Source organism: Macrobrachium nipponense, chromosome 6 (genome assembly GCF_015104395.2).
Source record: "Macrobrachium nipponense isolate FS-2020 chromosome 6, ASM1510439v2, whole genome shotgun sequence".
Classification (NCBI taxonomy): domain Eukaryota; kingdom Metazoa; phylum Arthropoda; class Malacostraca; order Decapoda; family Palaemonidae; genus Macrobrachium; species Macrobrachium nipponense.
Window position 1 is genome coordinate 67,816,468 of NC_061108.1, and position 19,144 is coordinate 67,835,611.

Sequence of the window (19,144 nt, forward strand, 5' to 3'; positions counted from 1 at the left end):
AGTTTTTTCCTAATTATCGTATTTTGTATGCAAATATTTCAAAAATAAGAAAAGTTACAACCTTTAATTATTTTTTGTTGTATTTTTCATGAATTTGTGCACATTTTCATATATAAAACTCTATAAAAAGCCTAATATGAAAAGGAGCAAATATGTGGATAATGCAACGTACGCATTTCGAAGATTTGCGGCCGCGAATCGGCGCGCGGAGGGAAGGAAAAAGTTTTTTTCAAAAATTCACCATAAATCGAAATATTGTTCTAGAGACTTCAAATTTGTTTCAAAATGAAGATAAATGACTAAATATTACTAGACCGTAAGAGTTTTAGCTTACAATTACGTTTTTGACCATTTCGGTTGAGTCAAAGTTGACCATACGTAGTTTTTTTTCCTAATTATCGTGATTCGTATGCAAATATTTCAAAAATGAGAAAAGCTACAACCTTCAATTATTTTTTTTTGTATTCTTCATGAATTTGCACACATTTTCATATATAAAACTCTATAAAAAGCCTAATATGAAAAGGAGCAAATATTAGGATAATGCGACATACGCATTTTGGAGATTTGCGGCCGCGAATCGGCGAGCAGAGGGAAGGAAAAAGTTTTTTTCAAAAATTCACCATAAATCGAAATATTGTTCTAGAGACTTCAAATTTGTTTCAAAATGAAGATAAATGACTAAATATTACTAGACCGTAAGAGTTTTAGCTTATAATCACGCTTTTCGACCATTTCGGTTGAGTCAAAATTGACCGTACGTAGTTTTTTTTCCTAATTATCGTGATTTGTATGCAAATATTTCGAAAATGAGAAAAGCTACAACCTTCAATTATTTTTTTTGTATTCTTCATGAATTTGCGCACATTTTCATATATAAAACTCTATAAAAAGCCTAATATGAAAAGGAGCAAATATTAGGATAATGCGACGAATGCATTTTGGAGATTTGCGACCCGAATCGGTGCGAGGAGGGAAGGAAAAAGTTTTTTTTCAAAAATTCACCATAAATCGAGATATTGTTCTAGAAACTTCGAATTTGTTTCAAAATGAAGATAAATGACTGAAGATTACTAGACTGTTATGTACTTTGCTTACCCAAAAACACCAACATAAAAAAAAAAAATGATATTGTTATGATACAATAAAGTTTGTTCATACTTACCTGGCAGATATATATATAGCTGTATTTTCTGAAGTCCGACAGAATTTTAAAAACTTCCGACACACGCAGTGGTCGGCCAGGTGGTTACGTACCATTCCGCCGCTGGGAGGCGGGTATCAGGAACCCTTCCCATTTTCTATTCATAATTTTTATTTCCACTGTCCCCTGAGGGGAGGTGGGTGGGGGGGGTACTTGATTATATATATCTGCCAGGTAAGTATGAACAACTTTATTGTATCATAACAATACATTTTTGTCATGAAACTTACCTGTCAGATATATATATAGCTGAATCCCACCTTTGGAGGTGGGAAGGGACAGAATAGAAGGATTTTGGGAAACAAATGCATGCAGATGATTTACATCTTGGTTCCACCTGTTAGCATAGCTGGCTTCGTGGTTACTGCCACGTAAGTCTGCTTGTGCTACTAGAGTTGCCAGCGAGGTAGAGACCTATATAGCTGGTGCACTCCAGATGATCTGTCAACAGGGGCGAGACCACGACGTGACTAGACCATATTGACCATACCATGAGGGCTAAGAAGTAAAATAAATATATATATATAAATATATATATCACCACCTGACCAACCTAGCCCAAAGTTAAGGGTGTGTTAAACTAAGCTTAAGAGTTAAGAAGTCGCCGTTGTCGGGCGACTCAACAACTAAATTAAGAGCTCTTCCTAACCATTTTCTACAGGATAGGATGAGTGGTACTTCTTGCCCCACCCCCAAGATTGTGTCTGCAGACACGTATGGCCCTAGCGAGCAGCAGATCTCATATGCCATCTTCACATCTCGCAGGGAGTGTGAAGTGAACACAGAGTTGCTTCGCTAAAACATGGTACTCAGGATGTTGCTGAGTGCCATGCTCTGTTGAAATGCTTCCGAGGCTGCGCCCCTCACCTCGTGAGCATTCAGATAAAAAGATTTCAAATCTTTGTGCAAACACAATGAAGGAGCATTTTTGAAAGAACTCCTTAACACTAAGCCAGGCTGTTCTTCGATATGGGCAAGTCTGGTCTTTTTCGGAACACTGCAGATTGCCCGAATGACTTCGACTTTCTTGAGTTTTATGTAGATAAAACTTGAGAGACCCGACAGGGCACAGGACTCTCTCTGGCTCCTGCCCACTAACTTGTGCCATCCTTGCTTCCAAGCTCCTGGCCCAAGGACAAAACGGGTTACCATTCTTAGGCCACAACGCCTTGTGTTCTCTAAAGCCAAAACTTGTGACGATGGCTTAAAATCTCACTAACCCTCTTTGTCGTATCTAGGGTGGTTAGAAGAAGGCCTTCCTGATCACATGCAAGAAGTTAACAGGTAGGAGAGGTTCGAATGCTTTGACATCAAGAACTTCAGACTACGTCTAAGTTCCATATTGAAAGCTTCGATCTGGACATGCACAGTCAGTCCGTCTGTACTAAAGTCAGGTGACCGACCAGTTGACCAGTCAGACGAATCAAGGACAGCAAGGCTGTACCCTGAAGACCATAAGGCACTATTCTTCGCTGAAGGATGAGTGTCTGGACTGCCTGGGCGATTCAATCTAAGCAAACCTTGGGGGTGTAGCAACGCAACCCAACGTCGTCAGCGAATCAACTCCTGACTCGAGCTTCTGGTGCCAGGAGAAAGGAGCGAGGAGCAAAAAGGCGATTTCAGTCCCGAAGGAAGAATGCCTGACAGTCCAACCTGGTCTCATGTTACACGATCATCGGGGGTGTATAAACGCAACCGACTTCGTCAACAAGGAACTCAGGGCTACTATATGTCGCCCTGATCTCGCACGAGTGTCTGACTCCGAGAAAACAGGTGAGACAAAAAGTAGATGATGAGCGAGGTTCGAGATTCCACAGAACTCAAAGATCGTGAAGGGCTTTGTTGTTTGACAGACGCAAATCTCTGAGCCCAAATGCCGTCAACAAAAACATATTTGCGTATTCCTTTAATAGTTGTGACTGCCAGCTTATTCCCATTCTTCAGACGGAAATGGAAGACGGTAATCTTATTCCTGTCAACATCTCGATAGCCTGAACGTAGTCAGACTCAGAGCGGAGATGTATATAGGTAGTTATAGGTACCTTTCGAGTTAGAGTAGACCGACTCTCTCTCGGAAAAGGTCCTTGGAAAGTGAACTAGGAAGTATGTGACCTCTGTGAATCCAGGATCCTGAAGGCCAACCTGGGCGATCAGCGTCATTGTCGCTCCCCTGTGACGTCATAAATCCTCTTATTACATTTCCTAAGCGATTGAAAAAAGGGGAAAAGAGACTACATATCCATCCCCGTTCAATATCATAGGATGGCGTTTAATGGTACCGATCCCGGATCGAGAATAAGGGAGCAGAAAAGAAGAAGCCTCTTCGTCCTCAACATATCGAAGAGGAAGAATGAAAGGGCGTCCCTAAAGTCTCCACAACTCTCAACTTACTTCTAAAGAAAGATTCCACTCGGAAGTCAATAGTTGCTGCCGTCGATCTAGACCGATTCGTACGGAACCTTTTGCAATCCTGTAACGAACCTCTAGAGGATCGTTACATTCTACGCCTGTTGTTATAATAGGCTTTCTCGTAAACTCGAACAGGGACCGAGAGAAGATACTTCTTAAGATATGAGAGAGCTGTGGAATATCAGAGTTGATCTGGACCACTGGTTCCCAAAACTCGTTACAGGTACTGGAGGGACTACCGAATCGCTTTTACTTCTTTCAGATTAAGATCCAGGACATCTGAAAACCCTATCCAGATGTCCGGGCACCTTCTTTCTATCACCTCAGGTGATAAACGCACTGAGAGATGTTCAGAATCATTCCTAGATCTTGAATAATATTTTCAGTTTCCCGGTAGGAAAAAAAACTGTGGTCTGAATTGCAGTCTATTCGGGGAAACAAACTTCTTCAGGAAGGAAATGGTCCCCAGCAAGCTCATCCATTCCTCCCCGAGTATGCTTACTTCCCTAATAAGGCTGCGCTTTGCCTAAGCAGGAGAGCATATAAAAGTGCAATGTTGCGGTAGACTCGTAGTCCTATACCGTGCGGTAACGAGCACCGAAAGGATTAAGAGATAACTCTGTTGAACATAGTAAGGCAAAACGAATGCAACGTTTATTCATTCACGTAAGGCTAAAGTCCGTGATTGTTAGGGCAGAGATACAGTTAGTCAGTCAATCCCGCAGGAGAGACGTAACCGCCAGCACAGAGATACGGTTAGTCAGTCAATCCCGCAGGAGAGAGAGACGTAACCTACGGCGCATGACAGCGCCCGATCTGTTACTGGCTCGGTTGGACTGGAGGACAGACACAGCGTGACAGCAGCAGCCAGCAGCTTACGAACGTCGTCTCTTAACTTTATGTCTGGGTTGCCAGCTACCCTATTCTACGAAGAAATAGGTCCAGTTATTTTTTGAGCCGAAAGACTCTCAAGCTGGTATATTTAAGCGAAACAGAAAACGCTAAATATATAGATGCGTTTGTGTCGTCAGAACACTACCATACAACGGTAAAAGATAAATCGGAAACTCCTGGAAGGCTGCAGGGAGTAACGATTAAATGTCCTTAAAATAGACAATAGACCTCTCGGTTGCCATCCGAAGAGGTAACTACAGCAAGCGTATATGACTTGAACCAACCAGAAGTAAAATAACGCAAGGCAAAATATGAAATTATATCACAATAAAGTTTGTTCATACTTACCTGGCAGACATATATATAGCTGAATTCGGAAATACAGCTACATACATATCTGACAGGCAAGTTTCATGAACAAAACTTAGAGAATCGAAAGCAGTCAGCTCAAGCTTCTTATGTTTACTGGACATAAGCGTTCATTGACGTAGTCTACAAGTCTATTTCTTGTACGAGTCTGCGAATGACGAATGAGAGCTCTTCCGAATCTTGTCAATAAGAGCTTATTCGCTTACGCAATATCAAGTTAATGAGATGTTTGTCAATGAGACTAACCCATTTATGGGACAAAGAGATATTTTGTCAATGAGGGGATACACCACTTACTTGACAAAACGAAAGTATATTGTCAATGGGGGAAAGTCACTGAATTGACAAAACGTAATCCAGGGGAGTCAAGCATTTAATTTTTTCCGATTCCCGTCTCAAACGAGGAAGGGGCAAGAATCCTGTTAAGAGACTGGGCTTACGGCAGGTAGAACGACGATGTTCAATTCGGCAGCGTAGTCCCGACTAGAAACTAACAAAATCTATCATCTGAAAAACCCTTTCAGATGGGCTAAAAAGCTTGCAAAATTATCCTGGGAAGAGGAAGAAACTCTCCAACCAGCTTCCTCTCCCGTATCACAACTAATGCCTGCTAAAGCTTAAAATTTATTGGCAGTATGGCAAAGGAAGTCCTGTCTTGCGCTTTCCTGAAGAGCGTCCTTTTGATGAGTGCCTTTGCAAGAATCCCACTGAACGTTGCCGAGAGTCTGACGTGCAGGACATCGAGCCTTACATAACCCGTAACTGCCTTATCGCAAAGTCTTGACTGCGGTAGTGGCAACTTAAATTTATTGGCAGAATGGCAAAGGTTGCGGTAGAGCAAACGAGATCTTCCCTTGAGCTTTCCTTAACTCCATCCACCTATGCGAAAAGCAATATTAATTGACAGAGACCTCTTGAATTCACGAAACCCGATGTCTTGCTGGGTTTCGAAGAAGAAGTTGTCTGTTCACTTTAAACTTCCTCCGAAGCACTGCCTACTTCACATTCTTTGCAGGTGAGGTAGAAGGTATCACCGGAGGTAGAGATAAACATTCTTTAGGCCCATATCTGAAACAAGAGCTTGAAGAGTTCAACAGAAAACGTTCAGCCAGGCGACACCATGGCGTGCGCTGGTGGCACGCTCGGCGTCCACTGGAGCGCGCTCGCGTCCACTGGAGCGCGCTCGGCGTCCACTGGCGCGCACTTGGCGTGCACCCGCGCGCGCCTGGAGTCCATCCGAGCTCCCGGGCCCAGGGCGTCCGCTCTCAAAAGCTTCCTGCTACTATGACTTCTCTTACGTATTTCTCGGTGGAAAGACGGACACGAGTTCAGGCGACGTTCGCCTTCTTACTTCTCACTGAAACGCATAACGAGAGAGAGAGAGAGGACGTGAAGCGTCCTCTTCTATAAAGCTTCTATTTAGAGGGCGCGAGTCCTTCCGAAAGCTCCAACCCAACCCCTGCATGGGGAGGACGCTTCGGAGGACGAGAAGCAATCTTTCAGGATTCGTGCACGCGCACAGCACTTTGGCAGTCTGGGGATTTTCATCAGAAACTGCCGAAGGCACGCCAGATCGGTGGGGGTTCCTTGTAACCCTCCTTAGGCTTTTCGACATTCTCCCTCCCCGGGTCCTGGGAGTCAAGCAGAGGTCCCGGCCTAGAGGGCGAAACGAGGCCGATCTGACGCACCCTCCACTACACAAGGGGTATCACTGCACTTCTGCACTTCACTTTTACTCTCTAAAGCAAGCACTTTCGATTCTAAGATACGAATCGAAAGAGTATCAGAGAAAGGGCAATTCCTCTACAGACACTGCTTAGGGCCCGAAGGCAACACTGCAGGGTTAGGAGTAACAATTACAGAAGTAGCACTTCACAGCAATGAAGGAGAGCGAGCACCTCTCGTAGACATATTCATAGCCCGTAGGCCATACTACAGGGTTAGGCAAAATAAAGTCTACAGGAAGGTTAGCAGGTTGACTACCCTGACTTTTGTTACGATTAATTGCGTACATACGAATCATACGTCTTCCTTACGGAATTAGACATGTTTACTGATTAATTGCGTACATACGAATCATACGTCTTCCTTACGGAATAGACAAAGTCTCACACTCCTTACATGACAAATCTCAACAAAGAAGCAAGACCCATACCCCTCGTACATACCAAGTGCGGATCTACCGAAGCTTTCGGTAGCCACACCCTATCTTTGCAGACAACCCCGTCTGAAACTAGCCTAACTAGATTCAGATATTTTATGCAAAAATGAATCAAATTCAAATCAATTTAAGATAGTGTATGCCTAGCCACAAATCCACAAATCCAAGTAATAAATCAAAAGACAATTAGGATACTTAGCGGCAATGAAGTTTCCAAAATCCTAAGACGGAGGTACTGAAAACAGGTGTTTTCAGCACCAGCGACAGAAAAATTATGAATAGAAAAATGGGAATGGCCTTCCTGATACCCGCCTCCCGGAGCGGCGGAATGGGTACTAACCACCTGGCCGACCACTGCGTGTGTCGGAAGTTTTTAAAATTCTGTCGGACTTCAGAAAATACAACAGCTATCATATATATCTGACAGGTAAGTTTCATGAACAAAATATAATATAATATAATATATATATATGTATATATATATATATATATATATATATATATATTATAATATATATATATATATCTATATATATAATATATATATATATATATATATATATATATATATAATATATATAGATATATATATATATATATATATATATATATATACTATATAATATATATATAGTATAATGGTATATAATGTTGGTTATATATTATTTATTACATTTTCCGATTCTGGTACGAATACATAAATAAAAGGAATGCAGATGACACTTTTCTTTTGCATACAATGAAATATCATATTCATGCATAGATACAGAGATACAAAAACTTGAAATAATAAATAAAAAATAAATATAAAACAAATGCAGAATACTCACTCGTAATCCTGACTCTTCGTTCTATTCTTGTTTTCTCCCTCCTCCATTGAAGAGTCTTGCATTTTTTTCCTCTCAACATGACGAGGTACAGGTGGAGGAGGGAGACACGCGCCCTTACGGCAAATGGGCTAGGGCGCGGTCCCGTGCGCCCTCCCCGTCCGTTGCTGACTCGCACTCCAATAAAAGACCGCACTGTGGTATTTGCGGTCACACTTCCCGAACCTGCATAGAGCTATTCTGCAGGTGCGACAGAAGAACCGGGTGTCTCTCCTTCTGCCATTCATATGGCACACCCAGCACCGTTTCTGCCTGCGCCCTTCTAGGAGCTCCAGTGTGTGATCCCCTGGCAGCAGCCGACACACAGGGTCCACTACCCGACGAGAAGGGGTGCGGGCGGGGCCGTCAGCAGGGGCGGCAGGCAGCAGGCAGGAGAACGAAGTTGGCCCTCCTAAGGTCTGCCCTTTTCCTCTACAGGCAGATCTACAGCTCGGGGCAGGGGGGGGCAGACATGGAAGGCCACTGATCGGGATCAAAGTTGATGAGGGCATCCCCAACTGCCTCGAGGAACTGTAAGTGGGTCATCCTCCGGAGATCGGGACCATAGTACCCACAGTAAGAGTATGTAGGCATTTTGGAGGGCCAACTGCAGAATGTATTTGAGGAGCTTCTGGGTCCACCTCCTGGTTCTCCTGGCGAAGGAATAATACTGGATGAGTTGATCAAAGAGATCAACTCCTCCTATGTGCCTATTGTAGTGCCCAATGACGGTAGGGCGCTGTACACGAAACTGCTCATACACAACTCAGCCCTGTCGACATGTCTTCTTCTGCTGTATGATCTCCTCTTGGACAGGTTCATGGCTCGTCGTAATCATGGGGGCGAGTCGGACACCCTTCCAACAGATGACGAAGACAGCTCCCTTCCGCCGCCACTCTGTCTCTCCTCTTGCCAGATTTTGCGGATGGCTAGCGAACCTCTTGAGGACATTCGGGGCCCCACGCACCAACCAAAGGGTACCACTGACGTGAACACCTGCTTCATACAGTTCCTGGGCCAGGGATACAGAGTTCTAATAATTATCCATAAACAGGTGGTATCCCTGGTTACGGAAACGATCCACAAGCCTGAAAACAGTTTCATGCATCGTGGAGAAGACCCCGGAATACACTAAGAAGTCCACGACGTATCCAGTGTTGGCCTTGGTAATAAAAAAAAAATTTCACTCCATATTTCTTCGGCTTCTTGGGGTTATACACTTTAATGCTTAGACGTCCTTTGCAAGGCATCATCCCCTCATCCAAAGAAAGGTTCTTTCCAGGAACCACGAGAGTTTTACAACGTTCACGAATGTAATCCAACACTGGGCGCACTAAAAATGTTATTGTTATAATACAATTAAGTTTGTTCATACTTACCTGGCAGATATATATATAGCTGTATTTTCTGAAGTCCGACAGAATTTAAAAATTCGCGGCACACGCAGTAGGCGGCCAGGTGGTAGTACCCATTCCCGCCGCTGGCGGAAGGCGGATATCCAGGGAACTATTCCCATTTCTAATTCATTATTTTATCAGTTGCCACTGTCTCCTGAGGGGAGGTGGGTGGGCACTTTAATTATATATATCTGCCAGGTAAGTATGAACAAACTTAATTGTATTATAACAATAACATTTTGTTCATGAAACTTACCTGACAGATATATATATAGCTGAATCCCACCTTCGGATGGTGGGAAGAGACAGAATAGGATTTTTGGGAAACTAAATTAAGTAGATGATATACATCTTGGTTCCTGACCTGTTAGCATAACCGACTTCGTGATTACTGTCACCAAAGTCTGCTTCTGCGTTACTAGAGTTGCCAGCGAGGTAGAGACCTGTAATGCTGGTGCGCTCTAGATGATCTGTCAACGGGGGCGTGACCACAATGTGACTAGACCATATGACCATACTTCTGAGGGCACCGAAGCTAAAACCACCACCTGACCTAACCTATCAAAGTTAGTTCCATAACTTCTAGGCTAAAGAAAAGGAACGCGCCTCAAGCGACCAACCCTTCAAAGTTAAAAGCACACCTATCCCTTTTCTATAGGATAGGATTCGTGTTGCTTCTTGCACCCAATAATATATCTACAGATATATTGGTCCTAGCGACTTACGGATCTGAAATGTCGTCTTCACATCCCGTCGGGAGTGTGAAGCGAACACATAGTTGCTTCGCTAAAGCGTGGGCACTCAGGATGTTACTGAGTGTCATGCTGCTGTTGAAATGCTTCCGAGGCCGCGCCCTCACCTCTTGAGCATTCATATTAAGAAAAAATCTCAAAATCTTTATGCAAACATAATGAATGAGACCTCTTAAAGAACTCCTTGGCTATAATGCCAGGGGTGTTCTTGGACATGAAACCAGTCTGGTCTTTTTACGGAACACCGCAGATTGATCGGGAGTGTGAAGCAACCCAGAGTTGCTTCGCAAAAGCGTGGCACTCAGGATGTTACCTGAGTGTCATGCCTCTGTTGAAATGCTTCCGACCCGCCGCCCTCAACCTCATTGAGCATTGATATTAAGAAAAAATCTCAAATCTTTATGCAAACATAATGAATGAGAACCTCGTAAAAGAACTCCTTGGCTATCATGCCAGGGTGTTCTTGGACATGAACTAGTCTGGTCTTTTTACGGAACACCGCAGATTGTCTGTGACCTTGACTTTCTATAGTTTATCAAGATAAAACTTGAGAGACCCTACAGGGGCACAGGACTCTCTAATGCCCTTGCCCAATAATTTGTGCCATACCCTTGGTCTCCAAGCCTTCGGTGTCAATGGGTTAGCCATTGGTTTTCGTTCTTATCAAGAACGGAAGGCTTAGCGGACAGACCGCATTATGTCCTTTTAAAGCCAAAACCTCTGATGATGGCTAAAACCTCACTAACCCTCCTTGCCGTGGCTAGAGCGGTTAGAATATTAGCCTTTCTGGTCACGTGTATTAAGTTCGCAGAAAGGATAGGTTCGAAATGCTTTTGGCATCAGAAACTCAGACTACGTCTAAGTTCCATGCCGGAACCTTTGATCCAGAGAATTTCAAGATCTCCACAGACCTCAAAGATCGTGAAGCTTTGTTGTTTGACAGAACCGAATCTCTGAGCCTAGAGGCCGTCAACAACATATTTGCATATTCTACAATAGTTAGGACTTCTATCTTATCTCATACTTCATACGGAAAGATAGAACCATAACGAAATTCACAGAGGTCGAGGTGGAGGAACAGTCATTTCCCTTCACTAACTGAAAATAGGCAGCACTGCTTTGCCTTGGCCAAGAGACTGCCATTAATCTTGAAGCTCTTATCGCTTCTCGATAGTCTGAACGCCTTCAGAGTCAGAGAGGAGAGATATTAGTACTTCACTAAGTGACGATGTTAGATTACACAGATTCTCTCGGAAGGGTCTTTGGACAATTCTCTGAATTACCTGACCTCTGTGAATCCAACCTCTTAGAGGCCAACATGTGGCGACTAAAGCTAATCCTCTCGGATCATGAATAAGGGAACAACTTAAGAGGAAGCTCCTTCGTCTTCAATATTACGAGAAACTTAACGAAAGGACGCCCTCAGTCTCTCCTCACTTTCGACATACTTCAAAGTGAGGATTACTCAGACGTCAGTAGTTGTTGCCTTCGATCGAGAAGACCCGCACGGACGTGCACTAGTTTAACGAACCTCTTGAGGATCGTTACGTTCCGTGCCCAAGCCCATAACCAATTCTCTCTTCTCGAGCTATGAGAGAGCTGAGAAATTATCCGAGATGATTTGGGCCACTCGTCCAAACTCACCCTTCGAGGAACTGGAGAGCCGACCAATTTGGCTTCCAATTCTTTCAGACAATGTGCCAGAACATCTGTTCTCTGTTCGGATGTCTGGCACCCTCTCGCTATCACCCGAGGTGATCCTCAAGCCGTTGAGAGAAAATTAGAATTACAAGATCTTTGATGTTATTCCAATTTCTTCGTGAGGAAAATTTGTAGAGGTCTGAATTGCTGTTTATTCATTTCTTCGTGAGGAAAACTTTGTAGAGGTCTGAATTGCTGTTTCTTTATTCAGGGAAAAAACAAGCTTCTCCAGCGAGGAAATGGTCCCCAGCAAACTCATCCATTCCCTCACTCAGCCTGCTTCCTTCCCTAAATAAGGCTGCGCTTTGCATCAAGCAGGCGGAGAGCATTATTATAGTGCTATGCCGCCGTAGATTCGTACAGAATGTTACCGTGCGGTAAACCCGCACCTAACAAGTATAAGAGATATCTTGTTGAAATTTTCTAAGTAAACGGCAGGTATGATCATTCAAGATTACTAGAAATTTCCTCAACCCGAGGCTAAAATCCATGATTGTAGGGCAGAAGAGACGGTTTATTCAGCATTCCCGCAAGGGAAGAGAGACGTAACCAACAGCGCATGACACCGAGCTAGCCGGTACAGCGTAGATCACAGTAACAGCAGCCTTGATCATCGTCTCGCACTATGTGCCTGAGTTGCCAGCTACTCCTTTTACGAAGGGATAGGTATGAAATTATCGAGCCAAAGGAAACTCTCAAGCAGGCATATTTAAACGAAACAAAATTCGCTAAATACAGAAGCTGAGTTGATGTTGCCCAGTTCAATTAGAATACTTCTCGTCGTAAGTCGCAATCCGTAGAATAACTAGGATATGCGCCTACCCCTCGGACAATTCAACTGCTTAGTAGAATCATGTCGCGAGGTTAATATACGTAGTATATTTATAGTATTCTGAACAACGATCTCCATCCTAAATTCTTTCCTTCAAGAAAACAAAATAAGGATTGGAGATCGACCACCTTCGATCTCTATCAAAAAGAGTGAAGGAGAAGTCTTCCTCGAAGGAAAGCTTCGATGGTGAACAGAATACTATCTGCCTGAGTTGCCAGCTACTCCCTTTACGAAGGAATAGGTATGATATTATCGAGCAAAAGGAAACTCTCAAGCAGGCCTATTTTAAACGAAACAGAATTCGCTAAATACAGAAGCTGAGTTGGTGTTGTCGTAACAATACCTGAAGAGTTGTTCTTACTCCGAATACTCTTGGAAGGTTGAAGGGAGTGTCAAATAAATACATTAGAACAACAGTTCTTTCGGCTTCTATCCGCAGAGGTAAATACGATATGCGTATATGACTCGACCCATGCGTTAGCAAAATGACGCAAAGATAAACTACGTAAGTATTGTAGTAATTTGAACATCGAATTCTCTACTACATCTTTCCTGGACGAGGAAGAGAGAAAGAAAGAAAAACGACTGTCCACGTTCTAATGAACGAGACTTTTAAAAGAACTCCTTGACTCTTTGCCAAGACTCTTTCCAAGAAAAGGGAGTAACATTCGAATAGAGATCATCAAAGAGAGAACCGAGGATCGAAAAAAAGACCGTTCAAATGTTCTTATGATATTGGACAAAAAAGACTTCCTGGATAGTCTACAAGTCTTTCTCTTAACCCGGATGAGCCTCTGAAAATGAATGAGAGCTCTTCCGAAATTTGTTAATGAGTGTTTTATCCGCCCTTAAACGATAAAAACGTTAAAATCTATGTCAATGAGAACTACCCCACATTTATGAGGGGTCCCCACTTAAATGACAATGGGGAAAACGTCCTGACTTGACAAAAACTATTAGCACTTTGCTAATAGGGGAAACCCTTTAACATGACCGAAAGTCACCCAGGAATCCGAGTATATAATCTTCCCGATTCTCAAAGAAATCGATGAAGAGGAAAGAGGGATAGAAGAAAAAATTCGGGTATGTCTCTCCGCTAACTCCGAATCCTTTTAAAAATTTCTGTAAAGAAATGTCCTCAACAGCAAATAAGACGCCTTCAACAAGTCTTTTCTCTCGCAAAGCGTCCTGCCGAGCTTCCACCGAAGCGTCCTGGCGAATGTCCACAAAAGCGTCCTGCTGAGCGTCCTGCTGAGCGTCCTCAAAAGCGTCCTGCCGAGCGTCCTGCTTAGCGTCCTGGAAAGCGTCCTGCTGAGCGTCCTCAAAAAACGTCCTGCTTAGCTACGAGCGTGTCTGAGCAGAGAACACCAAGTCTTCTAACGACGTTTTCAGAGAGGAAACTCGTTGAGCGCCTTGATGCATGCAAGGCCGCCCAAGAGGCGTCCTGGCGAGTGACCTTGCCAAACATCTCAATGTTATGACGAACCGCGTTTTGCGTATGACATTTGAATATTTTTAAGGGACGTCCTCATGCGAGTCTCCATGGAGAGACGCACGCTGCTCCTGAAGAGTGTGAACACTAAAGGAAGACGTATGGCTTTCGTCTTCCGCAAGGTGCTTGCCGAGCGTCCTGGAGAATGTCTCTACTTATAGGACGTCGAGCACCTCCAAAAGCTTCCTCGCGTCTAAATTGCCCTTCTTATGCCGACCAGAGACATAAGTTGTTGGACTGTGCAAAGCAGTTTGCCGGCCGTCAAACTTATCAGCTTGCTTTATCGAAGTAAAGCGAACAATACATAACGTATACGGAGCGCAATGAGGAGAGGAGACGAATACTGAGTTGCTCCTCCAAAAGGTGGAATCAAGAATGTCCTTGATTACCAAATTCTTTTGGAATGCTAGCGAGGTTGAAACAGCTCTAACTTCATGAGCGTTCACTCGCAGGAGGCTCAAATCACTCTTCTGGCAAGATGAATGAACCTCCTTAATAATGTATAAGTGATATATACATGAGCGTTCATATACATGAGCGTTCACTCGCAGGAGGCTCAAATCACTCTTCTGGCAAGATGAATGAGCCTCCTTAATAATGTATACATGATATATACATGAGCGTTCTCGCAGGAGGCTCAAATCACTCTTCTGGCAAGATGAATGAGCCTCCTTAAATGTCCCTTAGGAAAAGAGCCAGTGCATTCTTCTAAAAGGGAAAATGTGGTCTCTTTACTCTTTCATCCTCTCGTGACGAGAGAGAGGACGTGAAGCGTCCTCTTCTCTAAAGCTTCTTTAGGGGGCGCGAGTCCTTCCGAGAACTCCAACCCCTGTGTGGGGAGGACGCCTCGGAGGACGAGAAGCAATCCTTCAAGATTCGTGCACGTGCACGATCTTTAGCAGCCTGGGAAGAGTCAACAGGTTCTGCCGAAGGGACGCCAGATCGGTGGGGAGCCCCCGTAACCCTCTTGCGGCTTTCGACATGCCCTCTCCCTGAGTCCTGGGAGTCCGACAGAGGTCCAGGCCTAGAGGCATTATGGGGCCGATCTGACGCCCCCTCCACAACACAAGGGGCACTACACTTCACAACACTGATTGGAGAGCGAGCACTTTAGTCTAAGATTACTTGATGTAATCCTTTAGCAGACACTTCTTCTAGGCTCGTAAGCCATACCACAGGGTTAGGCAAAATAAAATCTACAGGAGGTTAGAAGGTTCATTATTTCTAACTTCTGTTTACTGTGGAGGAAAACTCCTGATTCTAACACGCTCTAAAATGCGTAAATGAATCCTCCTTCTTCCGTAATCAGTCACACATTACACTAATTACCTTATGCAAAGAAAACATGTAAACGTCATATATACTAAGCGAGTGTCTACCGAAAGTTCCGGTAGCCTCACCTTACCATGCAGACAACAAAGTCTGAAACTAGGCTAACTAGCTTCAGACATCAAATGCAATGAAAAAATTTACGATAGCGTATGCCTAGCCACAAATCCAAGTTAATCGAAAGAATAATTAGGATACTTAAGTGGCTAATGAAGTTTCAAAATCCTAGGCGGAGGTCTGTAAACAGTTGTTTACCGACCGGCGACAGAAAAAAATATGAATAGAAAATGGGAATAGTTCCTGATATCCGCCTCCCAGCGGCGGGAATGGGTACTACCACCTGGCCGCCCACTGCGTGTGCCGCGAATTTTTAAATTCTGTCGGACTTCAGAAAATACAGCTATATATATATCTGTCAGGTAAGTTTCATGAACAAATGAGGCGATCGGAGTTATTCCGGGGTATGGTCCTTCAGTTGAAGGTGTTGAAATACCTGTCCAACGCCAGGAAAGTATCACGGGGCATAACGCCAGGCACATTGGGCGTACCTAAGAAAAAATTACGCCTCCAATATTGCCTGACGTCGGCAGCAGGCATCAATCCAAAAAAAATGTGGAGCCCCACAAAATGAGCCATGTCAGTGAGGTTGCAGCCTCGCCAGCGATACGATAATGTCGTGCGCAGTTCATCACGGCAGTACCTGGCGTAGTCCGCCGTCTCTGCTACCAGGTACTCCAGCAATTCCCGCGTAAGGAACAGCTGAACTAACCCCAGAGGAGTCAGGGGAACAGGTATGGTGAGCCCAGGATTTGCCGTGAATGGGTGCATGTTAGGTGGTGTGGGATCCTCCGTACACCCATCGTCGCTCTCGGACGACCGACCTTCACCTTGGCTGGCGCGACTATCCGACCTTCTACGTGCCCCGAGCGCGGGCACGATTTCGCACACGAACCCCCCCTACTGGCCCATCTCCCTCACTTAAGCCTTCGCTTTCTGTATCGTCATCCGCAACGAAACTAGACCCCATATCCTCATCCTGCCCCTCCTCAGATTCCCCCTCATACGCACTAAAACCACTGAATTCTAGCCTTGAACGGACATTGGGGGCAAATATTCGTCATCACTATCATCGGGAGTTATGTCCTCATCACTAGATGACCAACCGCCATCAAAATGAGGACTTGCGACATACTCTCGATCGAGCTCCGATAAATATCATCTATGTCCCTTGGTTGGAGCCCTCCCAAATTCCTACGAATGCCCCTAAGGACAGCCCGATGCTTCCTAGGGGTTACTAAAGGCACTTGAGACACTCTAAAAGCACTTTCATCCACACCTGGCCGCACAAAACGGCGTTGAGGAGCCAGGTCATGTTGGGTGCTTGGTCCTTCCCCAGCATCCAAGTCCAAAACTCGCCTTACACGATCCCTTCCGACGGGTAAAACGCGCCTTTCGCGTTCCATACGACGTTGAGACATCTCTATGAACGTCCTGTAGCAACACAAATGTTCAAAGTCTCGCACAAGTTCAGTCAAACACGATTGCGCCAAAAGATCGCTGTCGGATGACGTGTCGCTGATGCTGGCTGAAGCGAGAAGGAAGGATTTCGCGCATGCGCACTTGGGTCACGCTTCTAAACAAAACAACACCTCGATCCGTGAACTCCCAGCATCCCCTGAGCCGCGTGATTCAAAAGTTTTCGGCTGGTAGGCCTATAAGTATTTTTCCGCGAATTTAAAAAAAAAACTTTTTTGAGTCTACGTATAATATGTACGTCCAATCGGCATATGGGAGACATTTTGACTCAACGTTTAATACGTCCAATCGGCGTAAGAGGGTTAAATACGAAATCTTTGCCTTCAGGAAGAATGTCTTAATGTTGAGTTTTGAAAATATAAGTTTCTTCTTTAGCTCTTTCTTTTTGAGATGACGACATCCATGAATTAACTTCACTTTTTATACTTCTCAGTTTGTTTGTAGTTGGCACTGATGTCCAGTGTGTTTGCCAGTCTTAATATATTACAGGCTCAACTGAGGTTATCCAGTCTGATACTGGGGCATGTGTCATTGTTGATGGAATGCAAGCTAATTTGGCAGCTATATAATTTATAACCTATTGTGTGATTTACTACTTCTAACCCTTCCAGCCAATAAGAGAGAGAGAGAGCGCTTACATCGGTTAAACAATTAAAAATGTCAAGAATACAGTATATATTATGTATATCTTTCCATCAACCACTCTCCCTTTCTATCTATCTATCCATCTCTCACATTCTTGAGAAAGGAGGGGAGAAAGAGAAAGAATTGTTATTTTATTATTTAATGCTATTATTTAATTTTATTAAACTTAAAAGTTAATACTAACTGAAAATTAGTATTGCTGTAAATCATTACTTCACCATAAAAGGTACATGTATGTACAGTACAATATTTAGTCACAAAAGTAATATGAAAATACAGAATATTGCTCTACGAAAAAATCCTCAAATTTACGGATAGGTTCCACAGAAAAATCTGTGTACACCATCCAATTCAGTGGTTAACAGGCACAAATTAATTTAGTTCTTCAACTGTGTTGTACCTATTATTCCCTGAAAGTGGGCAGGCCTAGTCACCTAAAATAAAACAATAGAAGCGCTACTATGAATTTCAAAATTTAAGCAGCAGCGTGAGTTAAAACATTATCTATGTAATTACTTGATAAATTACTTATGTGAAATATAAAGTTTAGTACAGCAGACTGATTTCTCATACAGTAATAACTAGATCTTATGTGATTCAAGTTGCGCGAATTCACAGACATGCAAACTTTTCATTGGAATCTAACTAACTGGCACACTCAAATTTTTCAGACATGCGATATTTGCGAAATCCTCAAGAAACATTGCAGTAAGTGTTAATGTTTAATTATTTTAGGTAATTTATAGGTTTCATGCTTTTATGTGTAAAATCTGTATAAAAAATTACAATGTTTATTTTTGTACATGGATAAATATAATACAAAGGTAATTACAGCATGTACAGTTGGTATACTACTTTAACAAGATGCGGTACCCAATCACAAAGTTACTGCATTTTTTGAAGACAATACCCCTACAGAAAGCTTTTTTTTTTTTATTTTTTTTTTTTATTTTTGAAGTACATTTATAAGTTTTCATGCTTTTTATTGTAAAATTGGTATGGAAAATTATAATTTATTATATTTTTGTACATAAATGTGATACCCCTGAAGACTGAATAAGATTATAAGCAAGTTTTACAGTATCAGACAACCTTTCACCTACCTTTATTTCTTGCTCATTAAGCTTGTTCTTCCGGTTAGAATGAGAAAATTAGGGCTTCAGAAAAACTGTCCAACAAATATTCAAGATGGATGGTATACATTCCTTTATACAATCTGAACTGCTTACTACAACAGACGTAACTATATCAATTAAAATCCTGAAAATCTGAAAATGAGAAAATACTATCAGTTAACATGAATTACTTCACTTACATAAATAAAGGATTTTTTTCTTTCTGTATTTCTCAGAGTTGATTTTCATAAAAACAATATGAACCATGTATTTTCTTCACCTATCAGTTATTTCACTGTTCTTACTCATTTTATTTATAAAATTATTATACTTAGCTCCTTATCTTCTTGAAAACAAGGGTCTTGGTAAAAATGTTTTTCCACAGTTAAAAAGTAACAAAAACTTTCATACCAAACTCATCAACCCTAATTAGCCTTAATTC

At 42.9% G+C, this 19,144-nt stretch overlaps 1 long non-coding RNA gene across 1 annotated transcript in view; it reads right to left on the reverse strand.

Annotated features, from left to right (window-relative positions):
• The window catches only part of LOC135216845 (uncharacterized), a 37,168-nt gene extending 18,413 nt beyond the window's left edge, over nt 1-18,755 (reverse strand). Inside the window, exon 1 of the long non-coding RNA XR_010314939.1 lies at nt 18,691-18,755. This is a non-coding gene — a long non-coding RNA (uncharacterized LOC135216845). The remainder of the gene's footprint in view (nt 1-18,690) is intronic.
• Nucleotides 18,756-19,144: the final 389 nt, after the last annotated feature.